This window comes from Acanthopagrus latus, chromosome 19, assembly GCF_904848185.1.
Source record: "Acanthopagrus latus isolate v.2019 chromosome 19, fAcaLat1.1, whole genome shotgun sequence".
Taxonomy (NCBI): Eukaryota; Metazoa; Chordata; class Actinopteri; order Spariformes; family Sparidae; genus Acanthopagrus; species Acanthopagrus latus.
This window is the reverse complement of record NC_051057.1, coordinates 22,370,370-22,390,240: the sequence shown is the minus strand read 5'-3', so window position 1 is coordinate 22,390,240 and position 19,871 is coordinate 22,370,370. Positions and strand designations below refer to the sequence as shown.

The 19,871-nt window shown below is 44.7% G+C and overlaps 1 long non-coding RNA gene across 4 annotated transcripts in view; it reads left to right on the top strand.

Annotated features, from left to right (window-relative positions):
- LOC119008568 overlaps positions 1 to 19,871 on the top strand; it is a 93,058-nt gene that overhangs the window by 17,091 nt on the left and 56,096 nt on the right. For all 4 annotated transcript variants that reach the window (XR_005071456.1, XR_005071457.1, XR_005071455.1 and 1 more), the window contains exon 3: positions 8,634 to 8,809. This is a non-coding gene — a long non-coding RNA (uncharacterized LOC119008568). The remainder of the gene's footprint in view (positions 1 to 8,633; positions 8,810 to 19,871) is intronic.

Sequence of the window (19,871 nt, the reverse complement as noted above, 5' to 3'; positions counted from 1 at the left end):
GGGTTTAGGTTTCAGAAGAAGAAGATGACAGAGCGCCAGAGAGGGTGAGGGGGGAGGAGGGGAGCAAAGCCTCCATGTCATCTAAGATAAGAGGAGCAGCTCCTCTTCCCTTTCTGCCTGAGATTAAAAATGGCATGGAGCAGAACAAGCCCGAGTACAAAGAGCTCTTCTGTGTCTTTGGGGTGAGCAGTCGAAGCCTTTTCATGTCTGATTGTGGCAACAGGTCGAAAACAAAAGGGGGGAAGGGGGAAACTTGACGGATGAGATTTGTGTACAGAAGCCAAAGTCACAACTGAAGCAGTAACCTTTACAGTAATTGGTGGAAAAGAAAAAAAGTAGATGTTTGGCTGTATTTGTGAGACATCAGAACTGGCACACAGTTGAAAAGAGTGAACCGCGACATTAACTTGGCTGCTTGGCATCATTGGGTCTCGTGCGTCCTCTCAAGATCCCCGTTTTTTCCCGGTGACCTTTTCACCGTCCCCCCCCCACCCAACTCCTGCGTCTCGAGCCGCCGCCACTGCCGCCGCCTCGGCAGGGTATTGACTTTCACTCTGCCGTGTTAAACTTCGCCGCGTGCTCGTGCGAGGGGCTTGTCGCAAGAAGCTCCGCCGTGACAAGCGAGGCGGCGTTTCTGTTTGGGATAAAAGGCTCCCCGGGCCGTTTGATGCGGTTTTCCAGCGGGGATAGGCAGGGACTTGGCCTTGATGAGCTGACAGGAGCGGAGGAGACGTGGGGCCCTCGGAGCAGCAGGACCACAAAAACCTCAGGAGCATCAGTGCCTTCGCTCTGATATCTACCCCTCCCTCTCCTGTCATCCCTCATAACCCCGACTCGGCGCTGCGCCCCGTGACCCTGTCGGCTGAATCGCAAATGAAAGACTGCAAGAAACTTTTGAAGTATAAATTAAGGGCGGGCGACCACCACATGTGTTGTGACTGACGCAAGCAGCAAACACAAACGCAGAACATGACATGCCTGAATTATGAATGGGACTCCTATGTATTCTGTCTGCCGCGTTATTTCCCGCTTAATTATTTATGCGCGGCAAATGAAACAAAGAGGAAAACACATCTCTCCAGATGATGAAAAACATCCAGCTCCGGAGCGTTTTCACTCACAGAGCTCCCGAGGCATTAAAAGATGTTTATTTCAGAAGTAATGGGGACAATATGTCGGGTTCAGAAGGTCCTGGTGGCGAGTGCACGTGTCTCAAATCAGCAGGTTGGACTCTTAAGCCTCTACCCACCCCAAACCCCAGCATCCCCATCACCCCCACCACCACCCTGAGTCAATGCAGTAACAATTAGGGGGGAGTGCTCGCGCTCCATTACACGTTTGGTATGCGGCGAGTGTGTGCACAGGCATCCGCATCCAACCAGAAACAAACACACACACACACACACACACAGGATAAACGTCGTCTTTGTTGGTTTGTGTGTTTGTAGTTCCACACTGATCCGGTGATCAGAGGAAGAAAGAGTTCAGCGGGGGTTTAAAAAAAAAACAACAAGAAACTAACGGCGTCCATCACCACGAGACAGAAACATGCGGGGGAAAAAAAGTTTTCCTTATATTAACAATCATCTCTGAGGGAACCTGAAGCCCAAATCTTTGCCAACTCCTCATTAACTTCTGACGCGTGAAAAAAATCAATTAGTGTAGTTGTGAAGTCCTCCCTCGAACCGGAGTCTCCGGTCGAACCGTGCAGGTGAAAACACTTTTTATGTTTCTCTGTCACCTGGCAACTAAAAGCATCAAAGGACCCTCTAATCTCAGAAGGTCTCAGATCCACGAGAACCTTTTTCGTTTCGCCACCGGCTTTATTCTCATAAACACGCCATCCCCAGGGGGTCAGAGAGACTCGGACCGCAGATGCTGAACCCTTTTACCAACAGAACAGGACTTTGTCCTCTGTGCACTCGCGGAGATTATGTTGAAAACTCCCATGTTGGTGACTTTACAAGGTGCTGCTGGATAAAAGGTGCGTGTGTTGATTTCATGTGTGGTCGAAGTCTCTGCAGCCTCGTGCGAGCTTATAAAGATCGCTGTGTTAACACTTGAGGATGGAGGACAGATAAAGAGGCAGACCACTGTCACAAAATGACTCATGGAGCTGAAAGTTTTAGGAAACTGATCAATGACGAGCCTCAGACAGTTCAGTTTGCACATTAAAAGCCAGAGGGCGCTCTGTCAGTCTTTAAATTGTTCTTGCAGGAAGTCTTAAATGACTATTATTTATTCTTTAGAGCCACTGTAAGGGGCATCTGGAAACGTGATGGCAACACAACTATGGACAGACGACATACTGTCAACGTCTTCCGAGTCCTCTTTGAGCCCACATGTTGCAGGCGCCTCTCTTTTTCCTGGAAGTCTCAGCACACAGGATTGCAGAAGACTCTGCCGTGTTAGCATCATTGCTAATACCTGCCTCAGAGCTTTCAAACTAATCTTTATCGACAGCTGTCAATAGCCACGATGGTCTGCAATAGATGATTTACTTGTATAGTATGAGCTGGATTAACAACAACATTTGTGACATCCTGTACTGTATGACTAGTCTAACTGGAGGGGAGTTGCAGGCTGTAAACTCTGTGTGGGAGTGTCCTTACAGAGTCGTTAAGATCTTGTGTGAACTCTGAGTTACAGAGTCGTTAGGGTCACCTGTGGGTCATTAGGTCTAGGTGAGTTCCCTTTAAAAAACCCTTTTTATCTTGATTTCTCTCTGTTACGTCACAAATTGGTTCAATTTCCCAGAGGGAACCTCCCAAAAGGATTAATAAAGTCATCTAAGTCTAAGAATGTGCTGGAAACTTGAAGGTCCACATTGTAAACAAAGACAAACAATAGACTGCATCACAAATTTGGATCAGAATTTAGCCTGTACTCCCAATGTCTGAAGTTTGGATCAAAGCCGAGCGGATTTAAGCGGGTTTAAAGGACATTTTAAATCACATTTCCTTCACGTTTGACCCAGAATATAACAAGTGTCTAAAACTACAAACTCTTGATCTATCATCTTGTCGAGTCGTGAGCGGACTGTGTCGTTAAACTGCTGGAGGGGAGACGCATGAAAAGAAAAAAGCAGGAGAACAGGATGAAACAATGCTTCAAGAGGCTGCTTGATTCGGAGGAAAATCTGGCACCTGTTCTTCTAGCTGATTTAATAATATTCCCATTAACGCCGCGCTGGGGTTTCCACCCAGGGGTCGGTGACAGGCTGATCTGAAATCATCTCTCTCTGACTGCTTTAATGACTCCACCGCTGTGCTCAGCTACACCCGACGGTGGAGCGAAGCGGCATTCTGGGCTGCAGAAATCCGGAGGCGTCTGGAGAAACGTCGCCATCAGTTATTTTCTAAAAGAGAGTCGTTTGCGTGCTGGATCGACGGAAAAAAAAAAAAAAGAAAAAGAAATGGGGGGAGGAATTTTTAAGTACCTCATTTACGGAGCTGACAGAAACTATCCACAAGAACGTGGAAACATTTCGGTATTGACGAGAGAAGAAGAAGAAGAATAAGAAAGCAGGCCAGCGCTCCTAAAAGTCGGAATTAATCAGAGCCGCCGCGAACGACGCGTTCAAAGATGTGACACTTTTGGGACTGATCTGGGCATTATATCTGCGGGGGGAAATTATATACGAATTCATTCCCCGATGCACAAAAAGTGGGGTAATGTGACACCTCCGCACTCACCGGATTGACATCTGCACATTTAGTCGGAGTGACACGAAATATTAGGAGCAGAATATGAGGTCGTTTTGAGAGGATTTTTAAAGTTCAGAGACCCAGTAAGTGTTTTAATCTCTTATTTCTGCTTCAGTGTCACTGAATGTCATGACAGACAAAGAACAAATGGAGCAATTATAGTGCAGATAACAGATTTACACTTTAATTCTGCGATTAAGCTTTAAAATTATTCTGTAAAAATCAACTTGACGCTTCAGGGTTAAAGGACAATTGTCACAGCTTTCTTAAACATTTCGATGAGTTATGAAACATTTCTAGGACATAGAAGATCGTAATGATGCAGCGTTTTACTGTTTTGAAGCCTCTAGTTTGGAAATTGCCGCTGTTGCCATCGTGGATTTTGTGGGAGGAAGACGTGACCATATTTGTGCGAGAGGGTGGAGCTGGGAAAGATTTCCTGTACATCATTACATTATCCGTATCATTGTTTGTTTTCAGAATGGGAGGAGTTTAGCCCCAAAAGTGTGTGGATAGTCCCAAAAGTGGGTGGGGCTAAAACAAGTTTCTTGAATTGGTTTCAGTTAAATGCCTAAAATAAGGTGTTCAGTCCCACAGACTGAAGCTTTTTACAGGTTTTGTTCTTCATTAAATGTCCCACAGTTTAATTATAAACCTCCTCTGTTTGGTAGCAACAGTTAGCGGTTGCTAACAAGTGTCTCAATGAGACTACAGAAGTTGTCAGGGACATTAAACGTCCTCACAGTGAACACAGAGACTCATCTACTCACTAGTCCGTCTTTACAGGCCCACTTTAGTTACACACTAACATTAGCTTTTTACTGTCTCACATTTAATTAATGCTTCCAAACCAATTAAAGACAACAGATGTGTCCTTTTAACTGTGTTTTCAATAAGACAGAGTTCTAGATTTATCATAACGAGTCCTTAGATGCTTAACGACAGCTACGTCCATCAAAATGTCTAAACTGCAGCGATTGATTATTAATCTGATGGATCTCAGTGTCTGGATTTTCCCTCATCTACACCTGAGAAGGTAACAAGAAAAGTGAAAGTGCGAGAAGTTTAGATGCTCTGCGACCGACCGGAAAAAAAGAAAAGTTATTCACGAAATAAAATCCATAGTGAGTCTTTTGTGAGTTGCCTCAGCACGCTCTGAAATACTGCGAGTCTTTGGCTCGGCCCACTGAGGTTTGACTTAATCAATGAGATTATCTCCGCCTCCAGAGCAGCTCCGTCTCAGAAATGTTTGCAGCAACAAAAAAAAAATCAGCTCACAGGTTCAATTCCCTCTCCAGCCAGCAGACGTCCGTCAACAGCCGCAGTCAAAGTGTCCTTGAGCGAGGCTCCAAATCCCAGCCTGCTCAGTCATGCAATATGAATCACTCCGAAGCTTCGAAGGATTTCATTATCTCCATCGGTGATATGATGGAGCTTAAAACAAACGAACAACACCGAAGACTGTTGGTGCTGTTTATTTTTTTTTCTTTTTCCCTGAGAAAGTGGAAGCGAGGACAGGCCGAACCTCAGCTCGTAGCCTCGCGCACGCCAGACTAAGCTTTGTGCCGTAATGCGAGGCGACACGCCGGCGGGAGATGAGAGGAGAAAGAATTGACAGAGCTTTTGTTACATCTTTAATTACAGGCCTTGTGTTTGTCTTGTTCAAGTGAAAGGGGGGTGGGGGGGAGGCCTCGGGGAGAGGCAGCTCTCAAAGTCTGATCCGTTTCTTGTTCCGGGGAAATGAATGGCCTGACCTCCCATCTTCCGAGGATTTATCCTCCTCTGACAAAAATCCTCGGACGACGGAGTCAAGAGTTGAATATGAGAGCGAGTGTACAGACTGCAGCCGGTGTGTACGCCTGCTTCGCTGCACCCTCGGAGAAACAAACCTGCCATCCTCCACATGCAGAGAGCGAGGAGTCCACGAGGCGTGAAGCTCGCCGCCCCGCTGCTTTAACAAACCCACCCAACCCTCCCCCCCCCCCACGTACTCCTCACTGCAGCGAGTACAGATATGCCTGGCAGGTACAGGTATGGGCTCTGCACCGCTGCCGCCGGAGAGATCACCGGCTGTGTCAAAGGAGATGATCCACAGCTAATACGCGGCTGTCTGACCCTATTACCTTTAGTGGCAGGGCCAGGCTGCTGCATCCCAGGAGGCCTCCCCCGGTTCCTCACAAGAAAAAAAATTCAGTCAGGCTTTAAAGCGCTCTGCATCTCTGCGTGTGTTTGCAGTGCGTACATGCGGACCTGACAAGCGAGAAAAAGGGGGCTGAGGGTTTGGATTTCATCTGCGAGTCGAGTCAAGTTATGTTAATAAGCCGACACGTCAGGCCCGTCAACCTCAATAAGAAGACGAGACTATAATAAGACTTTTCAGAGGGGCCGACTGCTACGCTCGTTAGCTCCGCGAGTGATTAGAAGGGAAAATGCCCCCCGACTGCTTAGCATGGAGAGGAGGGTGTGGTGAGAGGTGGAGGAGCCGCTGCCCTCGCATATTCATTAAAGAAGTAGTTAACCATGTAGAAATCACCCCTGGACTAACTTGAGGGGTTAAAAGTCTGGAACATTAAGTGCAAGAAACACAGCTGAAATCTCATGTTTACTGCGTGGTTATTAAGTTAAAGGCTTTAATTGAGGAATATGGAACATATGAGCGAGAAACTAATCTGATAAATGTCTCAAAACTGTCTTCAAGCTCAGGTGACTCGGACGCTCGCTCGTGTCCGTTAGCTTCGTTAGCTCACCGGCGTCAGGATGCCGGAGGAACACAATACAAAGGTTGTTATTACTAAGCAGAACGTAAGAAGCATGTTTTTCTGCCAACATGATCCTCCTCTTTCTTTCTTTCTTCCGTTGGGTCATTGTCTCGAGCGCTGGATCTCGTTACGTCGCCCTTTTCAACGAGCCACATCGACTATTGTGCTCCACACAAAGCAGCGTTGTCAGAAGTCGTACTCTCCGTCCTTCTCAACACTCTCATCCCCGCCTGACGGGACACGAGGTGTCTGTGTTGAGATCTTGTTACCGGAGTTATGATCTGTTCACAACACCCTCTGATGTGTTTCTCAGGTAGATTTCCCTGCCGGTGCCGCTGACAGATAAGTGGGTTTTTCTGCCTCTGAGCAGGGGTAACATATATCGAAGCCCGGAGTCAGAGATACTGGAGCGCAACCACATAACGGGAGCGAGGTTGTAACAGATTACTTCTCATTTCCTGCTCTGGAGTTATAGTATTATTTTTTTTTACGGTACGTCAGAAAGCGTCTTTCCCTTGTTATCAGCTTCTTCCACATGGTCTACGTCCAACCCGTTTCCTCCCCGCGCTCTGACAGACATCTTCAGAGTGTAACTGTAACCTCCAGCTCATTTTTCAGACTTCGAGTCGACTTCCTTCGAGCCGCGAGCGCTGTCAAAAAAAGGCTTCTGAGCGCGGCTGACATTTGGCTGCCTCCTTGGCCCTGTGGACACGACGATACTGTACCGTGCAAAGGTTCACCGCTTTCCCATTACGGTCGGTCGCCATGGTGCAAAATCATGAGATTAATGTCGCTTTTTGTTATTGATACAAGTGAGAAGAGAGCCAGAAACACAAAGAAAACCATCAGTGAGATCAGTGATGCTTAAGGCTTTGTCCACAGACATATATGAATATTTTTTTTTTCCCATAGCAGCCAAACCGTGTAATTACATCGTCACGTGGCGCCCTGTGGCCAATAACGACTTTTCCCTGTAAGCTTACATTGTGAAAGAAGCGTCAGGTTCATTCTCTTGACGGTTATAACTTGAGGTACTTGTTTAAATAAAGTGAAGAAGAGTCGCATGATTATTTCAGCTCTGTTCCAAGTTAGCTGGGCGCTGAACCGGAAGTCTCTAGTCGAGCTCTCCTGGTTTCAAACGGCCTCGAACGCCGCGTCCAGATCTAACGTAACATCCTTGGTTGTGACCACCAGCGAGAGAAGCGACGACAACAACGGCAACTCCTCAAGTTGTTAGCTCAAATGCTACAAGATCGTTGGCGGTTCGTCCAGTCGCCTGCCAAGTATTACCTGGTAGAAACACCCTAAAAACTAATGTGGCCCCGTGGACACGACGATACTGTACCATGCAAAAGTTCACCGCTTTCCCATTACGGTCGGTCACCATGGTTGCAAAATCACAAGATTAATGTCGCTTTTCGTCATCGATATATGTGAGAAGAGAGGCAGAAACACAAAGAAAACAATCAGAGTGATGCTTAAGGCTTTTGTAGACACATTTTTTTTTCCGTAGCAGCCAAACCGTGTAATTACATCGTCCCATGGCGCCCTGTGGCCAATGACGACTTCTCCCCGTAAATTTACATAGTGAAAGAAGCGTCAGGTTCATTCTCTTTAGCTTCACAACCCCAAAGAAATGACCCGTTTGACGGTCATAAATTGAGGTACTCGTTTAAATAAAGTCATGAAGTTAGCCGGGTGCTAAACCGGCAACTCCTCAAGACGTTAGCTCAGATGCTACAAGATCGATGTTGAGCTTGTCGTCGAACAGGCTCCGCATTGTCTCTGCGTTGATGGTTCGTCCAGTCGTGGTCTCAGACGATAAACCGATGAGGTCAAACTCTCAATATGCTTCAGAGAAGCGCTCCAAATAACTCATTTTGTGGTCTTTGATGATCAATCTGCTCAGTCGTTATGTGTTGAAGTGTGTCTAAAGAAAACTAATGCGGTCTTTTTACAGATTCACTGTCATTAATTCTTTTTGGTTGAAAAGAAGAAAAAAATATATCAGCATAATTACACATCTGCTATTCCGAGCGTGTACAATTTTATTGATGAATAATATTCAGCTCTGTCTGCAATGAGAGAATTAATTGGTAAGATTAGTAACAGCAATCCAAGCGTATGAAGTTATCTATCAAGAATCTGTAATGTGTTTTTATTTCAGGTGAAGATCATCTCCACACACCAGCTAATGACTGAGCCGGTGTCGTCCGTCCCCCCAGAGGGCTGCTGGTTCCCAGTCCAACCGGTGAATACCCTGAAGTCAGGAGCTAAAGATAAACAGTGACGACGACTGACGGACCCCTTGAGCAAGGCGCTGCGTCCCCTGCCAGCTCCGGGGTATGAATGAAACTCCACTGGGAAAAAAAAAATTAAATAAATAAAAGCTCCAATAACCTTCCCAGAAATAGAAGAAGAGGAAAAAAGACTTTGAAGAAAAGTTTCAAACAAAAACAGAACAAAGGTGGAGGATTGTTACGAGCGTATCCGTGGCGGCGTCCGACACAATTAAAGGCGTAAATCGACAAATGAAAACAAGCGACAACAATAACAGCAGTTTTTTTTTTTCCTTCCCCCTGAATTTTTAGCTAAAGGTGATTGGATATTTTCTAATTTGCCGGCTTTAGTATAATCTAACGCGGGCTCTGAGAGTAATAAGCAATTACCGTGTGTTTATCCCCACAACTCAGAGAGAACTAATCTGCACTCAACAGCCAGGGCCAAAAATAATGAAATTAATTACGAGCATTAAGGCGATGCGGCTGCCAGAGAAAGGTAGAAATGTAATTATCCACGTTGAGACAGAAGCCCTCCCTGTGTTTCCCCTCGCTCGCTCTGCGTCTCATTGTGTGTTATGTGGAAACCATTATGCTCTCCACAAAACGTGCGTTTCAGCTACAGCATCCATCTGAAACCGATTTGTTAGCCGCACGTAGTTTATTACAGCTCATACGTTCTCATAGCAACAAAACAATGATTGCATTCGTTATGCCCCCCCCCCCACTGCTGCCAGATATTGTTGACCCCGGATTTAGGAAAAACAAGATTATACAAGGCTTGATTCAAACTAAATGACTTGTTTGTAATGGGATTATAATGCGCTGTCCTGCACGCGGGCGGCTACGCTACGTTGCGCTGTGATGTGATGTGGGAATTAAGTCTGCAGGTGGAAAAAGAAGAAGAGCCGCTGAAAATCAGTTAACAAGCTCGTCAGGTTAAAACATAATCTATGTCAAGTGGGTTTACAGTGATGTGAGTTCACTGAAATTAACTTTTTATCACCTGTGGCAGAAAATCAATCTGTCTAAAAGTGCAATTAAATTAGTATTTTCTTTACACGTTGTGCTTCGTTTTAATTTTATTTTATCTGTTTTGCTCGTTAATGACATCAAAGCGAAATCGTGCTGTCAAACCGACGGAGCGAATCATCGGCTTCAAAGAGCAGCGAAGCGTAAATATCAGCGTCTTAAAGAGAATTCAAAGGCTGATATTAGATTCATTATGATGTTATATACTAAAAAAACAAAACAAAACATGGGAGTTGTTTTTGCTCTAAAGATGCTTAACGTGCTTTTTGGTGGATAGAAGAATTCAGCATCTTTTTCATCCACCGAGAGTCCAGATAGCAAAAATTGTTGACATCCTGGTCCACTTGGTGCGGTTCCCCCAAGAAAATGTCAGACAGAAGCGGGTTGTACCGAGACCGAACAGATCAAACCAGCACTGACAGGAATCTGATGCCACAATTTATTTCCAGTTCCAGTTTATTTGGTTTGCAGAGCCCCTTCAATCACTTAGCGCTCGTTTTGGCCCACAGGAAGCAGCTAAATCTATTAAAATTTATATATTAGTTTTCCTTTGGTGCTACATTTTGCTTGTGTGTAGGAATACGGACGTTGTGCGGTGGAGGGAAAAGTAGCGCCAAAGGGAAATGTTGTTTAACAGCAACGTAAGGTGCCAAAAACTTTAAAAATACAGTGTACGCTTAAACTGATATATATCTTCTAAGCGAGGCTAAAATTAATTTAGCTGCCAGCACAAAGACCTGCTTCTGCTTCCTGCCGGCAACTGTTCCTCGCTATCGCTTTCAACACTGCTGCTGGAAACTGGATTTTTTAAAAAATGGCAATCAGTGTGAGACGGGAACTGAAAATAGACGTACGACCCTGAAAAATGTGTTGAAAGAGCCTAAAAAGCTGAGCAGAGTTGGTGATAAGTCTCCAGTAACCCTTCTCACATTACAGTCAGTGCTTAGTATGAATTATTATCAGTGGAGCTTTTTAGAAGTAGATTAAAAGATACAAAAGACCTGAAAAAAAAAATCAGCCGATATCTACCAGTAAAGTTGTGTCCTTTGAGGGGAAAACAGCTTTAAAAGTAACCTGACTGACTTGTGCATCAACTTGCAGCAGTTTTCTTCTTGCTCACAGGAGGTTTGATGTTTTCCCTTCGAGCTTTTGTTTACTGGTTTTGTTTTCCTCTGGTGGCGACTGTCCGGTGTGGTCAGGTTAACAACGGGAGAGGACGAATCCTCCAGTCTCCCCCTCCTCCGGGGCGCGATGGGGGCTCGGTTGTCACGGGAGACGGGATGCGGCGGCCTCGTGGCGATTGTGCTGAAACATGACTCTGCCTTCAACAGCTATTGTTCTCGTTCCTCACACCTTGCTCTTGTGGGAGAGAGGAGCGCCTCGGGGGGGGGGGAAGTGGATTCTGCTTTCACCGGTGCACCAGTTCTCAGGGATATATATGCCGCCTGCACGACCTGAAATGAATATCCGCGCCTCGTCACTTCACCTCGCTCGCCACTTTCTCTGATCTCCACGTCTTTCCTTCAGGCCGTCGTGATCTCCTCGCAGACAACTAATTTTTCCCGGGCGCATATTGCACACCAGAAAATCTGATGCCAACTCAATTTTCCTCCCTCACAGTCTCTCAGTTCGCGCTCTCTCATTTGAGAGGGGGGGGTCGGTGGAGTAATCGCAGCCTACTTGACCCTTGATGGAGGAAAAAGGGCCGGGCTGGTTAGGGTGTTAATGGTCTCCTCGGATGGTGTGAGGGCACCGAGCAGCGCTAATGGCCGCCCTCTCACATCGCTTTTAGCTTTGCATTCACGCGCAACTGCACGCACACAATCGTGTGTGTACATATAAATATGTATATGTACACACTCATCATTGTCTGGGGTGTGTGTTCAGTGACAGGTGCACAGAATCAGATACAAGCTAGTTTTTGAATTGACAGAGAGAGGGAGAGAGACTTCTTTGAAAGAAACTGTGAATGCAGTTTCCCATTAACGTGCTCGTGTGAATGCATCACGAGGAGAAGCTCCGGTTCGGTTTAGTTTTTTTTCTTCTCTCAGGACGAGGAGAAGCAACGAGAGAGAGGGAGAGAGGGAGACTGAGAGTGAGTGGGTGATTGAATTAATTATGTTTTATCACCTTTTAGCTGATTGAAGTCTACCTTACTCCCTTTAGACAGCTTGTGTTTGTGTCTTCGCCGGCGCCAAATGGATCGGGCCTGTCACCCAGTGCAGGCGCTGCCATCTCTGTTGTCTCAGACTTGGACTTTCAGATCCGAGCACTGAGGCGGTGCGTGTCAGTCGGCGTCTCAGCTGCTTTTGTGTTGTGTTGGGTGTTGTTTTGTCTTCCATTCTCTCTCTCTCTCCCCCTCAGTAATTCATCTCGTCTCAGAAAAAAATGAGTTCTGGGCCCGGCTGCTCATTACTCACACAATGATTTGTGGGAACAATTTCAGGTTTTCTAAAGCCTCATACATCTGTCAGGAAAGGTGAGTTGCAACTGCTGCTGTTTACAGAATTAGGCTTCTGTCTGACTTTTGACAAGAGCTCCAACTACTGCTGATACTTTTGATTCGTTTATGGATTTCTTTTTTATTTATTTATCGTTTATTCTTTAAAAAGCCAACAACCGTTCTCACAGCCCAAATTTATGTCTGCAAATTGCTTTTCATACCTGTCCAACAGCTCCGAACTCCAAATATGTTCGATTAATAACGATATGAACCTGAGAAAAGCAGCAAATCATCACAACTGAGAACCCAGAACAGCTGATCCAACCTCATCAAAAATACAGCAGCCTGATCAGTGCCGTTAGCTTTGAGCTTTGACACTCTACCGACTTGGAGTCAGTACGACTCTACCAACCGACTCTGAGTTTAGGCAATAAAAGGGGTTAAGTAAACAAAACTACTCAGTCAGGTTTAGACAACAAAACTACTCAGGTTAAGTAAAAAAAAACAAACTACTTGTTAGGTTTAGGCAACAAAACTATTTGGTTGGGTTTAGGCAACAAGGTCTAATCAACAAAAAAAATACTTGAAAATAAATAAATATAACACAAATGAAGATTTTGTACATACTAGTCATTTACTCGTCCCGATTTCAAATTGTGTGCCTACCTCAGCAAAATCATGTCCATCACGAAGACAAAACAGAATAAGGATGATCAAGACGAGAGGTCAAATGAATCAAATGAACCATGAACTCATATTCCATTGAGCACAACCCATAACCGTGTTTACTTCGGCTCCACTTTAGCGCTTTGAACCACGTTCATCAACATGAAGAACATCCATCATCCTCTCTCAGCATGTCTTCTCTGCAGCACTGTGATAAACACATGTCCAAAAAACGCTGAGACTTCTGCCCGTCAATACGATCGATCGGCTGATGGATCACGCCCGGGGATGAATTACACACCGCTCACAATTGCCGGCAATTAGCTAAACAGGCTGAGGAGTGATCAATGAACAGCTAACCGGAGTGACAGGCAGGATCCTCTCCCCAAAGACAGGAAAGTACAGAAGAACAACAACCTGAGATGTGGCTGTAAACACTGAAGGACAGAGGAGAAGAAAAAGTTAGCGAGGTAAATGGAATTACACAGATGTATCGGGTGCAGCAGAGGGTGGTGGAAGAGCAGGAAACCATCCTCGCAGTCGACATGTTGTTAACTCAGGATGACACATCCCAGGTCCCAAACAACAGAATTCCTCTGTGCGCGACTCAGTTGCTCTGCATGCAAATGTTTGACATATAGGTTCCTGGAAAATATTGTTTACAACCAAAAAAAAAAAAAAGAAGAAGCTCCTGTGAGCTGGTTTTCTGCACGCCGAGGATATTTTTCTACCTTTGCATACAGCTCGGATCATTTGGCTGTTCCGTGTGTCTCACTGCACTTAAGCAAATATCAGCTTTACAGATAATTACCTCCACACCTACAGTACGTGTGCACAGATTTGGCTTCAGGAGGTCACAAGCGTGTGGTTTGTTTCTCTCCTTGGACAATATTCTACTAATTTGCAACAACAAATGTGTTTTGAAAAAGTGATGCCTGGATTGTATGTTTTTTTAAACTGCATAATAAGGAAACTATTTAAAGTACACCCTCACTGATGTTAGATTTCTGTTAGCAAGAGCTCTCTTCTCTAAAAAAGTTGAAAAAGTTTTAGCACAAAGCTTGTCATCACACTATGTCTTACATTTCCATAATTTACGCCTTTATTCTCGGTACAAGTGAAGCGAACTGGAAGCTGAAAATACGACCGAGCCGACTGGAGACAGATCGAGTATTGCTGGGTCAGGCATGTGTGAGCTGACCAATCAGAGGAGACTTAGTGGGGGGGTCTTAAAGAGACAGGAAACCTTACCAAGTAGTCTGTTGTTAGGGTCAGGGTTGGGATTTTTCCTAAACCAAAAAACCTACAAAGACCAGAGTTTGTGTTCTGTATGTGACAAAGTATAAAAAGTTAAAGTCTGTAAATGATTGAGCTCTCTCACCATGTTATGATCTTTTCCTAAACCTAACAAAGTAGTTTTGGAGCATAAAACTAACCCGAAACTGATGCTAGAAGGTTCAGAAGAGTGTGAAGCTTATAGCCGCTGACCAAGCTGCTGTATTAAATGAGTTTGGAGTGTGAACACGTCGCAAGTTTACAACAGTAACGGTGTACAAAGATTGAAAAAACAATGATTATGACAGTTGCCCCTCGGCCCTTTCAAACAAAGACAGAAATGTCTCATGTGAACTGACCCCAAAACTGTTCCACCTCCCACACTAAATAATAAAATACATTTTAAGGACATTAATATTCTGCCCTGATTCCTCCTGTTTGGGTTCAACTTTCCACACAGAACTTTTTTCCACACAGATCACATCAGCTGCCAACTGCCGTTTTAAAAGTCATCCTCCCCCTGAGGATGTTCTTCACTCGGATTATTTTGTGCTGCCCACCTCGCCGCATGAGCGTGGCACTCATAATCACACTAAAGCGAAGCCTCCCAGGTATTATTATGACAATGACATTTGCCAATAGAAGGGCAGGCAATCACAATAGATGTTTCCATTGCAGTAAAAAGGATTTATAGCAGCTCTCACAGAAACGATGATCCAGAGGGGGCATGTTAGCGAGGGAGGATAATAGCACCCCTGTGCACAGCTCCTCTCCATCCAGCGTGGCGTGTGGTGCAACGCAGCCTTGACTGCCTCACAAACTCTGCTCCCTCGGATGACTGAGCCTCCTGGCCTTCACAAAGTCTATTCTCCCTCAGATAAACGCTGCTATAAATAAAAGAGTACAAAGCCCAGTCACCTCTCTGTTTAAAGAGACGTGCCACCTTCCCACACACACGGGATCGTTTGTTTGATCTAATCTCCCCGGTTTGGTCTGGGGCCGCTGGTCTGATGTTAGGCTGGGCTGGGCCGGGCCGGGCCGGGCCTGACTGATTGTTGGAGCCTTTTCTGCGGCTCTGTTTGCTGGGAGACGGAGCCCAGGCTGTGGGTGGTATTTGCCATCTGAGGATTTCCAGCGCTGTACACCAGATGGCCGTCAACCTCGTGTTGATCTTGGAGCACAATCTTGCCAAAAACTGCTTCCCCCCACGGTGGAATAAGAAGAATCGAGATGTTAAACATGCTCCATGCCCCGAGCTCCTGGCTTCAGCGTACCGCAGAGGGATTATGTTTGTATCTGGCAGGGCAGCAGGAGTTGGTATAGGCTGTAATAGAGCCCAAAGGGAATAGGGACTGGCACAGAGAGCAGCAAAATGACACAACCACAGGCCCAAGGGTGCCGTCTACTTTCGTCTTTCTATTCCTACTCGAGTTCGCTCACATTCTCTCACAGCATCGAAGGTTACAAGTTCAAATATAAAGAGTTGAACAGACGCGGTGCTCATCAACTTTACTTTGCTTTCTTGCTGAGAGTTACGCGAGAGGATCGATAGCCCTCTTGTACAGCTGCATGTTGAATATTAAGCTGGAGACATTCTGAGAAACAAGGAGCAGCAGCTGAAAAAGAAAATGCTGGAACTTTGTGCAGTTTTAACAAACGAGGTACAACACGAGTACGATCCATATTCACGTTTTCTTGTCAGTGCAACTTCTAGTGGCTGTAGGAGTTATTACGGCAGCAAAGGAGGAAGTCATGTTGGAAGTGGGAGGAAGTAAATGTTACGTTTGTTTGTCACCGACGCTCCAGAAGTAACAAGTAACATCAGATCTTCTTGAGCAGCTCTGATGGAGCTCGGGATTCATCAGGAGGGTGGCTGATTTACTCCAAACAGTTTCCCCCGTATGAATCTGGACTGGCTCTGCTCAGTTCATGACAGGCTTGCGACACTTTCCAGCTGTTTGCCTGTTAACTTTCATTACAACAGTGAGCTAAAATCAATCCAATATCCAGACAACGACAAGTATGAACAGAAATATGTCTGACGTAACGCGTCTGCATATCAACATTATCAACTTTACCTAATCAGATTGGTAACTCAGCTCACAAATGTCACACTGAAACTTTGTAATTGCTATAAAATCAGGTTGTTCCAGCCCGACGAGCAGCTCTGTCACTCGTAAACTAACAGACTGTAGCCAAACACTGAAGTATTGTGCATGTTGGAGCTGCAGTGTCAGCTGCTCTTCACATCCTCCTCTGCTGTCCAACCATAATTACACCTCCACTCCTCATTTAGTCCTCTGTTCACCTGCCCTTCCTCTCCACTCGGCCGTGTAATAACATCATTCTCCACGTTCGGAAAAGAACAGATAGTATCTCCCATCAGAAACTTACCTGGCTTGTTTTTCGCCGAGCTCTGAATGAGACACGAGCGCGGCGATCCTTCACCCTGACCCGGGGAGCCCATCTCCCAGCCAGCACCAAGTACTCCTCATCCCTCATTACGCGTAATTCCACATGCCATCTGCTACCCGCGACCGGGCTTGTATGCAGCCATGGCTCCGGGATGCACTCTAACTTTGACCCCGCACCTCCTCTCTCCAGGTATTTCCGATTCCTGAGAGGCCCGTTGAGCCCCTCTGATGCTACTTTCTAATCTACCCTGTAATTTGAGGCTTACTGTGCTGCAGAGGAGTCGAATCTTCCATCTCCTGCCTCCCGTCATGTCTCATTGTTAGCCTCTGTGAGTAGAAGAGGGAGAATATTGGGTCTCAGTCCCGTCTTGGCACGTTCGAAATCAAGTAGAGCCCGAAGGATAAAAGAGAAGGAAGCTCGGGAGCAGAAGCCAGAGGTGAGTTCTAGTTTTACAACCAGCAGATGTGAGTCGTCTGTGATTTAAAACGGACATTACTGTATCATTCTAGTGAGAAAATGATGATAATAGTATAAAATAATGAAGAAAAAAATTAATTAAATAAATTCATCTGAAAAATAAGAAAATTCCTACAATTATTCTTTAATTCAAAATTTAAAAAAATATATGTATATATGTCAACAGAACTATAAAATAATTATGAATTAATAAATAAATACATAAAATATAAGAGGAATATACATGATAAAAGTTGAAATTAATAAATAAGTATATATTTTTTATTTAAATAAAAATGCACTTCAATTATGGAATAAATATGAAAATAATTGTAAAGAAATTTAATACAAGTAAATAATTGTAAAAAATATTAAGAAAAATTTTTTTAACAATGAGAAATGTAAAATGAGTAATAAATAATTACAAAAAATAACCCTCACCATAAAACTATCAAGAACTTATCAAGAGGTTTATGAAATAAAAATAATAAGAAATAATAATAAGAAAAAAGTACAAAAACATGGATGAAAAAATAAAAATATTAAGAATAAAATTCTTAATTATTCCTCCCTTCCAGATTGAGGCTCCAGTTGACTGTGTGTGAAGTATTTCTCTCCTCAGTCCGTCCCTGTTCGCTCACATCTCTCACAACCGATATCTGCAAACTTTCACCAGACTTTCAGCGTCTCAGATCTTTTCAGCCTCTCTCCACCGCCGCTGGTGTGCAGCTCGGCATTTGAGTGAAACGAGCATCATTTGTAGTGAGTGCTCCCCCAGTCTGCAACCTCACCCACAAACTTCCCTCCGCTCTCGAACTACCTCCCCAACTCCTCCCGACATGTTCACAAACACACAACTCAACGCTTGTGATGCTTGTTTTCTTGTTGTTGTGCTTCGCGGAGGAAAGAGATGAAGAGGAGGCAGAGCAGATGTCAAGATTGATAGCGAGTTTATCTAAACATCATTGATTTTCACACGTTCGTAGCGAGGCCAGCGCTGGGTTAGTTTCCTCCTCAGATGCCAGAGCATTTTTTTTTTTTTACAGGATAGCCGAGAAAACATGTCAGCAAGGATGAAACTGATAAGAAGGCACAAAAAGCCGTCCACCCACATTGTTCCCTGCTCCCTTCGACATGTTTCCTTTTTACAAAACCCTTTAACTTTCGACTCATCAGTGAATTTGTACAAGACAAAGAAGAAGAAGACTCGGAACGGAGCAGGAGAAAGAAATAATTGGCCACGCTGTCCGTGCGTCCGGCTTTAAGCCCTACGTCGACTACACTCCTGCTTCTGTTTGACCATTTAAAAAGCTCCATCTAAGGTGCATGTAGACCCACTGAAGCATGAAAGCCCTGTGAGGCGGCATGTTAGCCAGACTGAATAGAGGGGGGCTTACGAAAAGGATAACAGGAGGAGACCTGGACAATATATACCTGTCTCCTTCAAACGCTTCAATCCAGCAGCGAGGTCTTCAAACTTCTCTTAAAACAAGCAAAATATTCAGCTGCTTGGAGGAGATTACACCATCGTTTTCTTCCAATCTTTGACGCCACAGCACGAAAAACAACTCTCCCTGCCTCGTCGTTTTCTGACTTCTGACAAAAATGACCCTAAAATCTAGCGACAGGTTCTCTGCCAGGTGCCGAGATTTGCGACTCTCTGCCAGACTAATCGTCTCCTCAACTGTTCAGCGTCGGAGGCCGACGCGATGTGCAGCAAACAGACGTCAAAAAGACTTCACGCGCGAGCCGAAGCACAAGCGACATCAATGCTGTCGAGCAGTCGTCTCCAATATTAGAGGGAATTACTCAAAGTCCCTCGCATCTCTGCTGTAATTATGGATTAATTATATTAATCAGTGAAAGTTATTGAAATTTCTTTTTCTAGGAAAAAAAAAAGTTCTGTTTGGTTTTCTTCCTCCTTTAATAGAAATGTACTGAAAATCAAACAAAATAAATGTATTAAGCACTCAAAATCAACAATGGAGGGAATTAACAGCTGTTATGCAATTTCCGTTATGTCAACAACAGCACAAATGAAGCCCTTTTATACAGAGTTACTTCTTTTATGATATAGTTTCATGATTGGAGAGGCTGCTTTCAGTTTTGAAGTATGTGCGGTAATGTCACTGCAGCAAATGTCTTAAAAGACTTAAAAGATGTGGTTGTAAACTCGACAGGACAGAGAAAACTCTCCTGGACGTTAAGATAAATATTTTCAAACAGCTCTGATGGAGCTCGGGATTTATCAGGAGGGTGACTGCTTGACTCCAAACAATTTGTACTGGTTCTGCTCAGTTCATGACAGGCTTGCAACACTTTCCAGCTGTTTGCAGACTCCCTCCGTTGCATATCTATTACCTTTCAGTGCAACAGTGAGCTAAGTAAGTCCAAATTCAGAGAGGCTCAGAGAGAAAAAAGCCAAAATAACTGCACGGTACCAGTGAAATCACCTCCATGTTCCCCAGAGCCGTCCAAAGTATTCTATTGGGTAATTTGCCTTTTTGCAAACACGTATCTCTGCTGGAGAAACTTTCCTCAACTGCACACTTTAATAGGCACAGGTCAGTCTAAGTGGTGCCACTGTTTCAACTGTGACCTCCAGCTGCGTGAACCAAAGTGCTGCCAGGTGGCCGGCAAGATACGGAACGGATACAAATGTATTTGTAATTGCAATAGTTCAGTGGGGGGTTTCAGTCGGTCATTTAACATAAATAAAGACGTGCACTTGCTGCTAAAACCTAATTATTTATAAAAAGTACAGAAGCTACTGTTTGTTTTTAAGCATCTGTTCAGAAGTATCGTGCACTCTTTTAGTACTTGAACACACTCGAACATT